Below are 17,191 nucleotides of genomic sequence, written 5' to 3'. Positions count from 1 at the left end.
TCTTCCAGACTGTGCAGTTCAGATCCCACTGCTGTGGGACTGCAGAAACTCAGCCTGAGCTGTATTTAACAGCCCAACCGTTCCAGTAAGCAATGGCTGCTTAGCTAAGCTTTGGCGAGCTCCCTTAAACACATGCAGAAGAGCCCCATGGAACATCCTACAATGAGCCACCTGCAGTTCTGACCCAGCTCTGCCACCTACTTAAACCTGTTTCCATTGAGGGAAGAGCCTTGGCCCCCGGTGAGTGCAGAAAGGCTGACTGGCACCACTTGGGAGCAAAACAGAACAGCCACAGAGGAGGATGGCTTTAGAAGCTGATAGGCTGACCAAAGAAAACCAAGCAGTTCTTTGCTCCCATCTTGCAAGTAGCAGGGCCTGAAGGGAGCTGACCAGGAAGTTAACATACAAGACTTGGGCTTGCTGCCTGATCTTTAGGGGATTAATATTATGGTTTATATAACATGAGTTAGAGTCTCAGAAGATAAGTTTTTTGTCCCAGAATTAGGCTACACAGAGTTTTGCAAGGACCCTTGGGATGTATGACAAGGACACTCACACTGAGAGCAAAAAAATACAGCCTTCAAGATTTGTATTGAGTTAAATGGAACAGTGATCAACTGTTCAAAGTAATCAAAGTAATCAAAGTAACCAGCCACACACACCCTTCCTTGGTATCCTGTTGGTAACCTGTGGCCTCTGGCATGCCAAAAAGTCCAGTGGTCTAGGTTCCTCAACTCTCAAGTGGAAGATGAAGAAATTAAGAGACACTAGAGAGCTAGAAAGCTATGGAAAGACCCAAGAGAAACTTAAAACCTGACTAAAATTAATCAAACAAACAGGGTGGGTTGTCCCCTTATACAGCCTGAGCACAATTTGCCCACCTGTCCAAACTTAATCTCCTCACCCATGTAATATCGAAGTGTGCTTCCTCTAGAGGCTGGCATGTTCATATGTATTAATGACAATTAATACTTACAGCTCTTACTTCTGGCTTGAACTGGTTTGGTGGTGATTATTTCCATGTTCTTTGTGCTGTACCTGTTACCTTTATAAATTTCAGTTTATAGAGGGCAATCAGTTGGCCACTTATCTATGCCAAAGTTCAAACGTAAGTATGCTAACTTGCTTTTGCTATCATCACTTATCTATGTTAAGTCAAACATAGTTATGCTAATCTGCTTTAGCTCTTCTTCCAGAATGTGGCCAGTATGTTCCTTGAGTTACTGCTCAAAAATACTCCAGTACAAAGCTATGAATCTATTATAATAAAACAAACAACACACCCATAAGACAAGCTATAATAAAAGTAAACAAGCAGGCTAGCCCTATGGGCTATAGGCTGAGTGGGTAAATGCAGCCAAAACAGTACAAGATACCAGAGAAAGAGTTAGCCTTCATGGGCTCCTCCAAGGGACAGCATCAGCTAATGCTGTCAGAGCCTACGAGCAGGCCCAAAGGAGACAAACAGCATGGTGGGGCTGCTGGAGAGCTCAAGAACTAAAGAGAAGAGGCTTGAAAAGGCTGTTCAGTTCCCTTAGCAGGGAGGCACATTTAAGCAAGAAATATATCTGAACCTGAGTGGAATAGACAGCCACTGTCCCTGGGGACAGTCACTCAGACACTGGCTGCAGAGACCTGCACAGCTGGTTGGGAGAGTCCTATGACCTGCCAGACTGCTGGTAAAAGCGATCTCCATTATTTCACATCCCAAAACAAGAAATTACCTTCTCAATCCCACAAGATATGTCCATGATAATACATCATTGAAGGGGAAGGGACTGTCTAGCCAACCTTAATCGCTCACTTAGAATTTTCTGAACATCTGTTTTGGCTTTTACTCACTGTTCCTTGCCTGACATCTGGTCCTGAGGTCAGAAGAAATATTCACACCAACCACATGACTCCCTATATCAATCTCTAATTAGCTTTCAGAGGCCGCAGACATGCACAAGTGTTGCATATGTAACAGGTTTGAGGAAAGCAGGATGCTAACGTCAGGGATAGTATTTAATTCCTCTTCCTGCAATTCAGCTTACCTCTCGACTGTGGAACACACCAGAGGTTCGGCTTTCCACAATATACGTACAGAGAGCGAGAGAGGGAGAATGATACGGGGAGTGACAGAAAATCTGTAAAGGAAAATGTTTGCTAATGTGTATACACAGTCCTCGGACGTACAACGCCCGACTTACATCGGATGCCACTGACAATGCTTTTCAATTGACTGCCCGTTTCGCCCTTACAACACTCGATTTGCGTAAAGTTCGCTTGAAATCACTTCTTGGTTGTATTATTCTGGTGTGGAGCAGGAAGGCGTCGCTTCTGATTGACTTTGAGGCAGCAAGGTAGCTTGTTGCCGGGTAGGGTTGCTGCTTGTTTTTGATTGACTCCTGGCCCCGGGCTCAGCCAATCAAAGCTTGAAAGCGAATGGCTGAGGCTCAGCATATGTGCCGTTCTCCCTGGCTTTCTGAGCCTGGGTTGCCGGCATTCGGAGCAGCATGTGTGCATCGATATGTTCGTTTGAATGCTGTTTACAAAATACAGTGTACAGTAAATACAGTAACGTTGCAACTTTTGTCATCTATAATTCATTTAGTACAAAAATCCGGGTTATTGTGGTGAAAATAGTGTATCAAGCCTTGGTTCAGGAACCAATCCCCCCGTCATACCATTGATTCCTATGGGAAACGTGGTTTTGACTGACATTGTTTCGACTTACAACACAATTCTGAGGAACAAATTGTGTCATAAGTCTGAGGACTCCCTGTATTTACTTATGCACACACACGCACACACACGCGCGTTTCCTCATTACCCTTGAAACAATTGTGAATTTTGTCAATAGCAACTCTGTTAAAGATTCAGAGGGGTAGCCATATTAGTCTGTTTCAGCGAAAACAATAAGGAGTCTTGTGGCACCATAAAGACTAACAAATTTATTAGAGCATAAGCTTTTCCCCCAAGTCTTAATACTATCAGAATTTTAAATGTGATATATAATTATGTATGCACACATGCGCACACCTCTGAAAGGACTCACCCTTCTCAGTCTCTGGGGTACGTTGTCCACACCCTCTCTAGGGCACATCAGTTCCTTAAAGTCTGAGACACAAGTAACAGCCCTACGGTCTCCTTCAAACTCCCCTTGAGTCATTGCAATGACACTCTGTAATTTGCACAGCCTGCAGCAGCTCAAGACCTTGTCTTCTCCAGTGGGGCAGGGAGCTTGTGGTCTAAATCCAACAAGCTGGCCCAGTCCCTGGAACACAATCCTTACAGTGGAGCCTTTGGGCCTTGCACTGCTCCACAGCTGGGTTCTTTCAGTCTGGCAGTGACTCTCCTATTATAAACTCCTCCCCTCAAGTTCCCTTTGGTTCCAATCTCAGAGCAACTCTGGGTATGCCCTGCCAGGCTGCTTGCCCACAATGGAAATCACCCAAGAAGCTTCAAACATCTAATGAGCCTGTCCAGTGCCCACAACACCCCATGTGTGAATGATTCTGGCCCAGCTGAATCACCCTGCCTGGCTCTGGCAAGTCTACAGACACACAGAATTCCACAAACCAAAACAAGGAACTGGTTGTAACCTCCCTGCTTGCTTACACCACTAAATGCTGCAATGCCAGCATGTGGAGTGCACATCCACTACTTAATACTCCACCTAAGGTACTCACGGAGGTCGGGACCAGCCAGTGATGTGTGGATATCATTTTAAAAAAGTACTGTATTGCACGTAACACCCTCCTGCTCCCCAAGAAATCCTCAGCTCTAAATCTAGGTGAATAATAGGGAAAAAAGATGGGAATACTGTATGAAGTTCGTATATATTCACAAATATTGATAAAACCCTCCAAGTATTCTTGTCAGCAAGTTAAAGAAGTACGGGCTGGATGAATGCACTATAAAGTGGGTAGAAAGTTGGCTAGATTGTCAGGCTCAACGGGTAGTGATCAATGGCTCCATGTCTAGTTGGCAGCCGGTGTCAAGTGGAGTGCCCCAGGAGTTGGTCCTGGGGCCGGTTTTGTTCAATATCTTCATAAATGATCTGGAGGATGGTGTGGATTGCACTCTCAGCAAATTTCAGGATGATACTAAACTGGGAGGAGTGGTAGATACGCTGGAGGGCAGGGATAGGATACAGAGGGACCTAGACAAATTGGAGGATTGGGCCAAAAGAAATCTGATGAGGTTCAATAAGGATAAATGCAGGGTCCTGCACTTAGGACGGAAGAATCCCATGCACCGCTACAGACTAGGGACCGAATGGCTAGGCAGCAGTTCTGCGGAAAAGGACCTAGGGGTGACAGTGGACGAGAAGCTGGATATGAGTCAGTGTGCCCTTGTTGCCAAGAAGGCCAATGGCATTTTGGGATGTATAAGTAGGGGCATAGCGAGCAGATCGAGGGACGTGATCGTCCCCCTCTATTCGACATTGGTGAGGCCTCATCTGGAGTACTGTGTCCAGTTTTGGGCCCCACACTACAAGAAGGATGTGCATAAATTGGAGAGAGTCCAGCGAAGGGCAACAAAAATGATTAGGGGTCTGGAACACATGACTTATGAGGAGAGGCTGAGGGAACTGGGATTGTTTAGTCTGCAGAAGAGAAGAATGAGGGGGGATTTGATAGCTGCTTTCAACTACCTGAGAGGTGGTTCCAGAGAGGATGGTTCTAGACTATTCTCAGTGGTAGAAGAGGACAGGACAAGGAGTAATGGTCTCAAGTTGCAGTGGGGGAGGTTCAGGTTGGATATTAGGAAAAACTTTTTCACTAGGATGGTGGTGAAACACTGGAATGCGTTACCTAGAGAGGTGGTAGAATCTCCTTCCTTAGAAGTTTTTAAGGTCAGGCTTGACAAAGCCCTGGCTGGGATGATTTAATTGGGAATTGGTCCTGCTTTGAGCAGGGGGTTGGACTAGATGACCTCCTGAGGTCCCTTCCAACCATGATATTCTATGATTTTCAAATTAATTATTTGCAAAGGCAACTGGAGTCAAATATTTTATCAGAAAAATTCATCAAATAAATTGTTCAAATATTATTTGACCAATGCCACTCAACTCAGCAGGGATCCCAGAAACAAGTGAGGTGGTTAGGGGCTCGGACCCTTTCCAAGGTCATGAATGTCACCATAACAGGGTGGCTCCCCTGTTAATGGCTGGAGGGTCTGGAGCTAGCCAACTAAGGAGCTACACCTGGGAGAGATCAGTGTTTTCCCTATTAACATCAGCAGGAGGCTGCAACAGGGATGAGGAGGGATGCTTAGGGATAAAAGATTGCAAAGAGTGAGCAAGATTCTAGCAGAGTCCAGGAAGCTAGGAGAGAGACTCCATCTCAGTAAGGCCTGGGAGTGGCCTGCCAAGAAAGGATATTTTTGATCACAAAAAGCTTGGTGATGTTTTATTTGAACAGTCCAAGAGGGGAAACTGAGGCAGACTGCCTGTAGTGTGACCCCAAGGCAACCAGGAGGTTCATGAGAGGCTGCTGACCCGGACACAGTGACCTGGTTACATCCATCTTTGCTAGCCATTGTCAAGTGTTATAGTATTGTTATGTCATTGTTCACGGCAATAATTTATTCTGCTCTGAGTAGAGTTTTGTCTGTGACACTCACTAGGCAATTGTTAACGAGCTGCGGTGCTGAGACCACTGCTTAGCGTGCCAGTCACTTTCTTTGCTTGCACTCCCCCCATCTGTTTAGCACGCACACCTGTTGTCTATCATCTGACCTGTGGACTGTAAGCTCCTTGGGGCATGTCAAGGTTCCTTCCCCACTCTGAACTCTAGGGTACAGATGTGGGGACCTGCATGAAAACCTCCTAAGCTTACTTGTACCAGCTTAGGTTAAAACTTCCCCAAGGTACAAACTATTTTACCCTTTGCCCTTGGACTTCCACTGCCACCACCAAACATTTATCTGGGTTTATTTATTAGGAAAGCGTTGTTTGGAAACGTCTTTCCCCTCAAAATCCTCCCAACCCTTGCACCCCACTTCCTGGGAAGGTTTGGTAAAAATCCTCACCAATTTGCATAGGTGACCACAGACCCAAACCCTTGGATCTTAAGAACAATGAAAAAGCATTCAGTTTCTGAAAAGAAGGATTTTAATAGAAGTAAAAAAGAATCACCTCTGTAAAATCAAGATGGTAAATACCTTACAGGATAATTAGATTCAAAACATAGAGAATCCCTCTAGGCAAAACTTTAAGTTACAAAAAGACACACAGACAGGAATATTCATTCTATTCAGCACAACTTAATTTCTCAGCCATTTAAAGAAATCATAATCTAACACATACCTAGCTAGATTACTTACTAAATTCTAAGACTCCGTTCCTGTTCTGTCTGCGGCAAAAGCATCACACAAACAGACACAGACCCTTTGTTTTTCTCCCTCCTCCCAGCTTTTGAAAGTATCTTGTCTCCTCATTGGTCATTTTGGTCAGGTGCCAGTGAGGTTATCCTAGCTTCTTAACCCTTTACAGGTGAAAGGATTTTTCCTCGGGCCAGGAGGGATTTTAAAGTTGTTTACCCTTCCCTTTATATTTATGACAGGGCATGTTACATGTCTGTAGAGCGACTAACACAAAAGGACACTGACACGCTACTGCATCATCACATATAAACATTGCCACTCTCCCTCCTTACTGAGCAGCCCAAAGGCACTTCTGTAAAGAGACCACGGGTGTGGGGTCCTGATACAGCCCACGCACATATTCATTTCCTTTGTCAGAAACCTGACAGAGTCACCACCATCCTGCCTGCCAAACCCCTCTCACAAGGGTGCTCCTGGTTCACCCAGACAGGGTGACATCCTGGCCATACATCCAGGCCAGCTGAGGCCAGCCTCCCTGGGCCACTTCCTCTACCCCTTGCCCCCTACGCCACTAGGCCAGCTCAGTCCAAGGCTTCCCCCTGCTGGGGTAGTCCCAATCAAGAAAATAAAAAGGGATTACTAATCTCCAGGGCCCATATGCGGGGGAGAAGGGGACGCTTCTCTCTCTGTTTCTGGGGTGGACCCTCGCTGAGGGAAGGGAGGCCCCTTTTGGGGCAGTTACCTTAGGGATTTTGGCCTTCCCTCTGCTCTGCTCTGCCCGGGCTGGGGTTTGCAGGTCTGCTCTCTTCCAGGTCTGCCCCCAAATGAGCTTTCTCCAGGTCTTTTAATTCCTCCACCACATGGAGCATTTGCTGCAGGTGCGGCAGGGTGGGGCTGGCTGGACCAAAAGGAATTCCTTAACCCCTTGTGCCCTCCATTGGGTTTTTTCACCCCATTGCACCAACTTTTACAGTATAACACTTATTTAAACAGTGAGAATAAAATTTATCTCCCTTTTCTCAGCCACAGCCCAATTACTTACCCATTTGGTAGCTGCAGAAGGGTTTTTGTAGATTTAAAACCTATGTGAAGCTCTATGAATATTATCATATTATGGCAAAGGTGTTTAATCTTTAAGCAGCCAGGCCCTTAGGGTTTTTATCTCACAGGCAATTGCCCACTGTCTGCTTGGCACAGTGAAGCACTATTCATAAGTAGCTCCCCCATCACATTCAGACGTAGTCTGTAAGTAACTCCAAGCTATATTCCCAGGTCAATACATCTGTGCATGTTTTCTTGATCTCTTGTTGAATGCATGAGGCTAAATGAACTCTATTTCGATGCTTTTCTCCAATGCTTTGTGAGGTTTAAAAAAATAAAAATCATTAGTTCTTTACAATGAGCAACTATTCAGAGTGTCTGATGAAAGAGGAATTCCCACTGCATGATATATACTATCCACACTTATACAGAAGAGATCAGCATGATAGCTTAACATTATTACAGGAAGTGTTAAAAGAAATGGCACCAACTGTTTTTTTATAGCCTGTTGCTTAGAAACCATAGTTGATGGGTTTGGGTATTTTATTTTTTTAACGCATTTCCCTTACCACGTCCATTGAGAACACAAGTGTGTGATTTTCATGTGATCTAGGGGCCTGATTCAAAGCTCACTGAAGCCAGTGCAAAGACCATCATTGATTTCAGTGGGCCTTTTGCTCCAATATGAACATGAAAGATTTCATTTTCTTCCCACCTTCTAGAAGAACGTACCTGTGTCTCCAGAACACTATGACCCTTTGGATTTTCTGAAGGATAAAAATGCAGATTCCATTCATGCACTCAGCAATATCTACCTCACTTGTTCTTAACTTACAAGTTTAGTGGGGCTGCTGGACTCTTTTCCACTGCATTGCTCTCTGTGGATTATACATAAAAGAACCTTGTGTTACTGATTTTATGCCTTATCGAATCTAATTTCTCTATTAAACTGTAAGACTGCTAACTTTTGCTTGGATGCCTTGACCATCATAAAGCTCATGGAAGCAAAGTTCTCTGATCACAAAGACTGATGAAGACTTGACACGACTCATGTGCCACGTGACCTATCTGAGACTCTCTAGTGCTCAGAGATGGGGCAGTAATAGGGTTGGTTCCTAACCCCTGCAGTCTATCATGAACAGAGCATTATCTATGGCAGAACACCACCGTGTCTTGTGTCTATCTCAATAGTAAGTGTGAAGAAATAGCAGGACACAAAACCACTTGGAAGAGTAACAACAATGGTACCTTCATGCTTAAAGTAGCGCCCTGCCCCTAAGGCTCCCAAGGTACTCACAGCATCACAACGCTCCTGCGAGGCAGGCAAGTATTACTGTAACCATTTCACACATGGGTAAATGGAGGCAGAAAGCTTTCAGCTGTGGTTCTGAACCTTTTTTGGCTCAGGACCCATTATGGCATCTTCTGACCCAGAACATAGCCTGGGTGCGGAGGCCTAGGGGAGGTTTCAGATCCTGCCCCGCACTCACCCCACAGTGGCGCTGGCTGGACATGGCTCGCCTCTCCCAGCCCAGTGTTGCAGTCCCTCACAGGTCTGGCCCTGCCCCAACTAGACTAAATGTGTGCGAGTGGAACTGTGACCTGGCTCACCGGGCTGCAGTGCAAACACTCACATTTGTTCTCCCCAGACTCCTGTCGTCATGACGGCTGGGCCAGACCTGGGTGGTGCTAGGACCCCAGAGGGGGCACTGACTGGAGCAGGGAGGCGAGCCCAGCCAGCCCCAGGGGACCGGAGCCACACGAGCTGCCACTCAACCCTTTGAAACAGTCTGGTGACCCAATTTTGGGTCCTGACCCAGAAGCTGAGAAACCCTGGTTCACAGTAAGCTGTTTTTCCAACATCACAAAAGCTAAGAAAATAACAGGATAGTTCCATAACAGCTTATTTCTCCAGAGCCTAACATGAGGTATGGATTTAGGATAAGTGATCTGAAACCCAGTGTAAACATCCAGAAAAGAAAAGAAGCCAACTATGAACCAGCTGAGCAGTGTTTCCTGCAAGAGACGTTAACAAGCCAAGGAAGAATGAGAAAGGGAAAGACTGTGTGCTGAAAATGCAAAGTTGGCCTGTCTCTACCGTTGGCAAATGGCGCTAGCTGCTACAGGGGACATAGAGAGAGATGGCCTTCCAGCTCTACGTTTTTTGCCGTAAGTGATTTCAAGAAAAAAAAATCAATTTTGGGAGAACCGAAGGGCTTCTGGCAGTAAGGCTCTTTTCAATTTCACATGTGAAGCTGACAAGAGACTTCTAGCCCGGCTGCTGGAGAGGCAGAGATCCAGGCTGCTCATCTTTCCGCTGCAGCTCTGGAAAGCAGACAGCACAGCGGCTCAGCCTCCTCACCTCCCCCAAGGATGGAGAAGCAGAGAGTGTGGGCCCTCAGGTTCTTTTCCTCTCCCTCCCTCCAAGCAGGGGGAAACAGGGTGCTTGAGCTCACTGCCTCTCCACCCTCCAGAGCCTGGGGGTCTGGGAAAGCCACCCAAGCACTTTGTCTCATCAGCCCTCCAGAAAAGTGTTTGTCAATTTCACGGGTGGGCAGAAAGGGAAATTAACAAAAGCCTTCAGAGCAGGCCGCCAGGAAGCTGTCAGTTCAATTTTTCCTGATGGGAAAAAATAAAATCAGCAAAACTGAAATTTAAGATTTGCAAAAAGGGAATTTTGGGTCAAAATCTCATTGCAACAAAAAACTTTCTGACATCTGAAGGCAAAGAATGTTTTCTACTTCATGATTTACTTTCACATTTCCTGACACTTGTGAACTAATAATTCTTACTTGGAACACGCACAATGAATATCACAGCCAAATATGCTACAAAGCCCACAGAACTGTGAAAAATGACAGAAGACCTGCCCAGCCTTAATGAAAGAAGCTTTATATCTCCCTTAACTTGGCCTGCCATTAGAGAATATCTTCATAGTTCAAATATGATTCCAATTGCTCACAGCCACCACGGGAAGGCTCAGATGTGTGAAGGCAGTTTGCTTTTCTCCAGCATTCTAGGCCCAGTTGATCACTGACCTGAATGTTGTGGGGTCACTTACTTGAGATCAGACAGCCATTCTGGTTGGGTCTCTGACACTCACTTTGCACTGGTACCAATCATAGAACCACAGGACTAGAAGGGACCTTGAGAGGCCAGCTAGTCCAGTCCCCTGCACTCGTCCCTCGGGCCACGCTTCTTCCTGCAGCCCCCATTGCCCTGCCATGGCGAACCACGGCCAGTGGGAGCCGCGATCGTCCGAACCTGCGGACACGGCAGGTAAACAAACTGGCCCGGCTCACCAGGGGCTTTCCCTGAACAAGCGGCCTCCCACGTTTGGGAAGCACTGCTCTAGACCATTCCTGACGGGTGTTTGTCCAACCTGTTCTTAAAAATATCCAACAATGGAGACTCCACAACTTTGCTATGCAATTTATTCCAGTGCTTAACCACCCTGACAGTTAGGAAGTTTTTTCGTAATGTCCAACCTAAACCTCCCTTGCTGCAATTTAAGCCCATTGCTTCTTGTCCTGTCCTCAGAGGTTAAGGAGAACAATTTTCTCCCTCCTATAACAACCTTTTACATAATTGAAAACTTATCATGTGCCCTTTCATTCTTCTCTTTTCCAGACTAAACAAACCAATTTTTTCAATCTTCCCTCCTAGGTCATGTTTTCTAGACCTTTATTCGTTTTTGTTGCTATTCTCTGGATCCTCTCCAGTTTGTCCACATCTTTCCTGAAATGTGGTGCCCAGAACTGGACACTATACTCCAGTTGAGGCCTAATCAGCACAGAGTAGAATGGAAGAATTACTTCTCCTGTCTTGCTTACAACACTCCTGCTAATACATCCCAGAATGATGTTTGCTGTTTTTGCAACAGTGTTACACTGTTGACTCATATTTAGCTTGTGGTCCACTATGACTCCCAGATCCCTTTCCGCAGTACTCCTTCCTAGGCAGTCATTTCCCATTTTGAATGTGTGCAACTGATTGTCCCTTCCAAAGTGGAGTACTTTGCATTTGTCCTTATTGAATTTCATCCTATTTACTTCAGACCATTTCCCCAGATCATTTTGAATTTTAATCCTATCCCCCAAAGCACTTGCAACCACACCCAGCTTGGTATAGTCCGCAAACTTTATAAGTGTACTCTCTCAGCCATTATCTAAATCATTGGTGAAGATATTGAATAGAACAGGACCGAGAACTGATCCCTGCAAGAACCCACTTGTTATGCCCTTCAAGCATGACTGTGAACCACTGATAACTACTCTCTGGGAATGGTTTTCCAACCAGTTATGCACCCACCTTATAGTAGCTCCATCTAGGTTGGATTTCCCTAGTTTGTTTATGAGACAGTATCAAAAACTTTACTAAAGTCAAGATATACCACATCTACCACTTCCCCTCTATCCACAAGGATTATTACCCTGTCAAAGACAGCTATCAGGTTGGTTTGACATGATTTGTTCTTGACAAATCTATGCTGAATGTTACATATCACCTTATTATCTTCTAGAAGTTTGCAAATTGACTGCTTAATTATTTGCTGCATTATCTTTCCAGGTACAGAAGTTAAGGTGACTGGTCTGTAATTCCCCAGGTTGTCCTTATTCCCCTTTTTATAGATGGACACTATATTTGCCTTTTCCCAGTCCTCTGGAATCTCTCTCATCTTCCATGACTTTTCAAAGATAATCGTTAATGGCTCAGATATCTCCTCAGTCAGCTCCTCAAGTATTCTAGAATGTATTTCATCAGGCCCTGGTGACTTGAAGACATCTAACTTGTCTCAGTCATTTTTAACTTGTTCTTTCCCTATTTTATAGTGTTTTCCAATGACTATATGTATTGAAGGGTGTCATAAATATAAAGGGAAGGGTAAACCCCTTTGAAATCCCTCCTGGCCAGGGGAAAGCTCCTCTCACCTGTAAAGGGTTAAGAAACTAAAGGTAACCTCGCTGGCACCTGACCAAAATGACCAATGAGGAGACAACATACTTTCAAAAGCTGGGAGGAGGGAGAGAAACAAAGGGTCTGTGTGTCTGTCTATAGTCTGTCTTGGCCGGGGATAGACCAGGAATGGAGTCTTAGAACTTTTAGTAAGTAATCTAGCTAGGTATGTGTTAGATTATGATTTCTTTAAATGGCTGAAAAAAGAACTGTGCTGAATAGAATAACTATTTCTGTCTGTGTATCTTTTTTGTAACTTAAGGTTTTGCCTAGAGGGGTTCTCTATGTTTTTGAATCTAATTACCCTGTAAGGTATCTACCATCCTGATTTTACAGGGGGGATTTCTTTATTTCTATTTACTTCTATTTCTATTAAAAGTCTTCTTGTAAGAAAACTGAATGCTTTTTCATTGTTCTCAGATCCAAGGGTTTGGGTCTGTGGTCACCTATGCAAATTGGTGAGGCTTTTTATCCAACATTTCCCAGGAAAGGGGGGGTGCAAGTGTGGGGAGGATTGTTCATTGTTCTTAAGATCCAAGGGTCTGGGTCTGTAGTCACCTAGGCAAATTGGTGAGGCTTTTTACCAAACCTTGTCCAGGAAGTGGGGTGCAAGGTTTTGGGAAGTATTTTGGGGGGAAAGATGCGTCCAAACAGCTCTTCCCCAGTAACCAGTATTAGTTTGGTGGTGGTAGCGGCCGATCCAAGGACAAAGGGTGGAATATTTTGTACCTTGGGGAAGTTTTAACCTAAGCTGGTAAAGATAAGCTTAGGAGGTTTTTCATGCAGGTCCCCACATCTGTACCCTAGCGTTCAGAGTGGGGGAGGAACCTTGACAAAGGGCAATAAAAATATTAAAAAAAAAAAATCAGACTCTGTGAGCATAGCTCAGGCCCTCTTTTTACCTAAGAGAATATATCTTGCTTCTTTCTAGCCCAGATTTTTTTTCTGGGATTATGAATCAGAACAACATGATTAAGGGGATAGTGTTTTCATAACTATTAGAGCTAGTTTAATAAACCATAGAAAAGGAGGAACCTCCAGAAAGCATTCTTTGGATGCAGCAATACTAAATGTAGTCCTAGTCTTTGGGTTCAAATTAAGGGACTACTCCTGCAATTCCTGCATAGGAATATACTACCAAGCACATGACCAGGATGGTGATAGTGACTATGAAATGCTCAGGGAGATCGGAGGGACTACAAAAACAGAAAACCCAACACTAACAGGGATTTCAACTGACCTCATATTGACTTGGTACATGTCACCTCAAGATGGGATCCAGAGATGAAGTTTCTGGATATCATTAATGCCTATGCCTTGGAGCAGTTAGTCCTGGAACTCAAAAGGGGAGAGGAAATTCTTAATTTAGCCCCAAGTGGTGCACAGGATCTGGTCCAAGAGGTGAATATAGCTGGACCGCTCAGTAATAGCGACCATAACATAATTAAATTTAACATGCTGGGGGGGTGGGGGAGAATACAAAAGAAACCCACCACATTAACATTTAACTTCAAAAAGGGGAACTACACAAAAATGAGGAGGTTAGTTAAATGGAAATTAAAAGGAATCGTCACAAGAGTGAAATGCCTGCAAGCTGCATGGAAACTATTCAAAACCACCACAATAGCGCCTCAAGCTATACCTCATTTTATATATATACAAACACACACACACACAGCAAGAGGACCAAAAGAACCTCCACCAGCTAAACAGAGTAAAAGAGGTGGTTAGAGACAAGAAGAAGAGATTCTTTAAAAATGGGAAGTCTACTCCTCCTAAGGAAAATAAAAAGGAGCACAAATAAAAAGTTAAGCAAGTCACGTGTAAAAGTATAAATATGCAGGCCCCAAAACATGTCAAGAGCAACTCGTGAAAGACAAAAATTACAGCAGTTTTTTGTAAAGTACATCAGAAGCCGGCCAAGTGGGGCCCCTGGAGAACGGAGGTGCTAACGGAGCACTCGGAGAACAAAAGGCCATTGCGGAGAAGCTAAATGAATTCTTTGTATCTGTTGTCACTGTAGAGGATATTGAGGAGATCCCCTTGTGATGCTGGCAGACCAGGTGCCAGCTCATGCCATGGTCCCTAGGCCTCAAGAAAACACTGTCAAATGTGTAGCTGGAAACCAGTCTGACTCACCTGTGTGTTAGTGTTGTTAAAATAGGTATTAGACTTGTCACAAGCTGTGTAGTGTGTCGACTTCGTTAAATGCTTTTAAGTTGCTACATGCATTAATAATCTCACTTATAATATCTGTAACCCACGTTACAAGGTAATACTTGGGAGTTTGATCTGTAACTAAAAATATTTGCTCTGAAACGGTAAATGCAGTCAGGAAAGAAACATTCCCAAGTGTGAAATACTGGTTTGCACCCACGAGGAGGGGTTATCTCCGGCCAAACAGGTAGGCCTGTTGAATGCAAATGAACCATTGTAAGCCATCAAAGCACATACATTTTTTGATTACTCCCCACACACCCATGAAGAGGGGACATGCAGCTTGGACTCTAGGGAGATGGGGATAAAAGACCCTGACCAGAAGGAATTAGGGTCTTTTTATGTTGTTTGGACTCTAAGGGACAAAAATTCTGTCTGGAGTGGCTCAAAGTGAAAATACCAACTTCAGGAAAGACTGTTAAGAAGTAGGGCACAAATCCCACTCCTCAGGCACTGTAACAGCCTTAACATGGAGTTACAGATAGTCTCCTTGGGCACTCCGATCTATCTTCCCACCCGGACTCTGGGATAGATGTTCACTTGACACCAAAGATCACAAATTATTCACGTTTCTCATAGTCCCAAAAGACCAGTCACTTACCCCAGGTCAACTTGCACCAGAAATCTCACACCAAAGACAGTTTACTATAGGATTGGCTACAAGCATTAACTATGGATTTATTAAGTAAGAAGAAGAAATGAGAGTTATTTACAAGGTTAAAATAGATAAACATATACACACAAATGAGTTTCAGGCTTAGTGATAGAGCTGCTGAAATATGCCAGCCCTATATGCCCTTTTGGGCTAACCCAGGTTAATCCTGGAGACCTCTTGCTTATGTTTAGGTATCTTTGCCCATTAGAGTCCAAACAGCATAAAAGTCCCCCATCTCAACAAAAGATATATTAAAATCGGAAAAGGCACAGAGAAGGGTCCCAGAAATGATGAGGGGTATGGAACAGCTTCCATATGAGGAGAGATTAAAAAGGCTAGAACTGGTCAGCTTAGAAAAGAGACGCTGGGGGTGGGGGGAGGGGTATGATACTGGTCTATAAAATGACTGGTGTGGAAAAAGCAAATAAGGAAGTGTTATTTAGCTGCTCACATAACACAAGAACTATGGACACCAAATGAAATTAACAGGCAACAAGTTTAAAAACAAACAGAAAGAAGTATTTCTTCACACAACACACAGTCATCCTGTGGAACTCCTTGCCAGGGGATGTTGTCAAGGCCAAAACTGTAACTGGGTTAAAAAAAGAATTAAATCTGTTCATGGAGGATAGATCCATCAATGGCTACTAACCAAGATGATCAGGAACGCACCCCATGCTCTGGATGCACCTAATCGTTGACTGCCAGAAGCTGGGACCCAATGACAGGGGATGGATCGCTCAATAATTGCCCAATTCTGTTCATTCCCTCTGAAGCATCTGGCATTGGCCACTGTTGGAAGATAGGAAACTGGGCTCAATGAACCATAGGTCTGACCCAGTATTGCCATTCTTATGTTCTTAGAATGAAAGAAAATATAAACATTTAATTATGAACTGTATGTCCTACAATGAAGAGAACTTGTCAGCCTCTATGACTGAGCAATTCCTTGCTCTATCGGTCCCAGAACCTAGTCAGGGGCCTGGGTGTCTGCAAAATATAAACAAGACTAATGAATTAATGCTCTACGCATCAGTTCAGCTCACTGCAAAAATCCATGTTCAGTCGTAAGTAATTGTCATAAATATAAAGGGAAGGGTAAACCCCTTTGAAATCCCTCCTGGCCAGGGGAAAGCTCCTCTCACCTGTAAAGGGTTAAGAAGCTAAAGGTAACCTCGCTGGCACCTGACCAAAATGACCAATGAGGAGACAACATACTTTCAAAAGCTGGGAGGAGGGAGAGAAACAAAGGGTCTGTCTCTGTCTGTAGTCCTCTTGGCCAGGGACAGAACAGGAATGGAGTCTTAGAACTTTTAGTAAGTAATCTAGCTAGGTATGTGTTAGATTATGATTTCTTTAAATGGCTGAGAAAAGAACTGTGCTGAATAGAATAACTATTTCTGTCTGTGTATCTTTTTTGTAACTTAAGGTTTTGCCTAGAGGGGTTCTCTATGTTTTTGAATCTAATTACCCTGTAAGATATCTCCCATCCTGATTTTACAGGGGGGATTTCTTTATTTCTATTTACTTCTATTTTTTATTAAAAGTCTTCTTGTAAAAAACTGAATGCTTTTTCATTGTTCTCAGATCCAAGGGTTTGGGTCTGTGGTCACCTATGCAAATTGGTGAGGCTTTTTATCCAACATTTCCCAGGAAAGGGGGGGGTGCAAGTGTTGGGAGGATTGTTCATTGTTCTTAAGATCCAAGGGTCTGGGTCTGTAGTCACCTAGGCAAATTGGTGAGGCTTTTTACCAAACCTTGTCCAGGAAGTGGGGTGCAAGGTTTTGGGAAGTATTTTGGAGGGAAGGACGCGTCCAAACAGCTCTTCCCCAGTAACCAGTATTAGTTTGGTGGTGGTAGCGGCCAGTCCAAGGATAACGGATGTAATATTTTGTACCTTGGGGAAGTTTTGACCTAAGCTGGTAAAGATAAGCTTAGGAGGTTTTTCATGCAGGTCCCCACATCTGTACCCTAGAGTTCAGAGTGGGGGAGGAACCTTGACAGTAA

Source organism: Lepidochelys olivacea, assembly GCF_965140295.1.
Source record: "Lepidochelys olivacea isolate rLepOli2 genome assembly, chromosome: 6".
In the NCBI taxonomy this organism is placed as follows: Eukaryota; Metazoa; Chordata; order Testudines; family Cheloniidae; genus Lepidochelys; species Lepidochelys olivacea.
Note: the sequence above shows the minus strand (reverse complement) of the source record.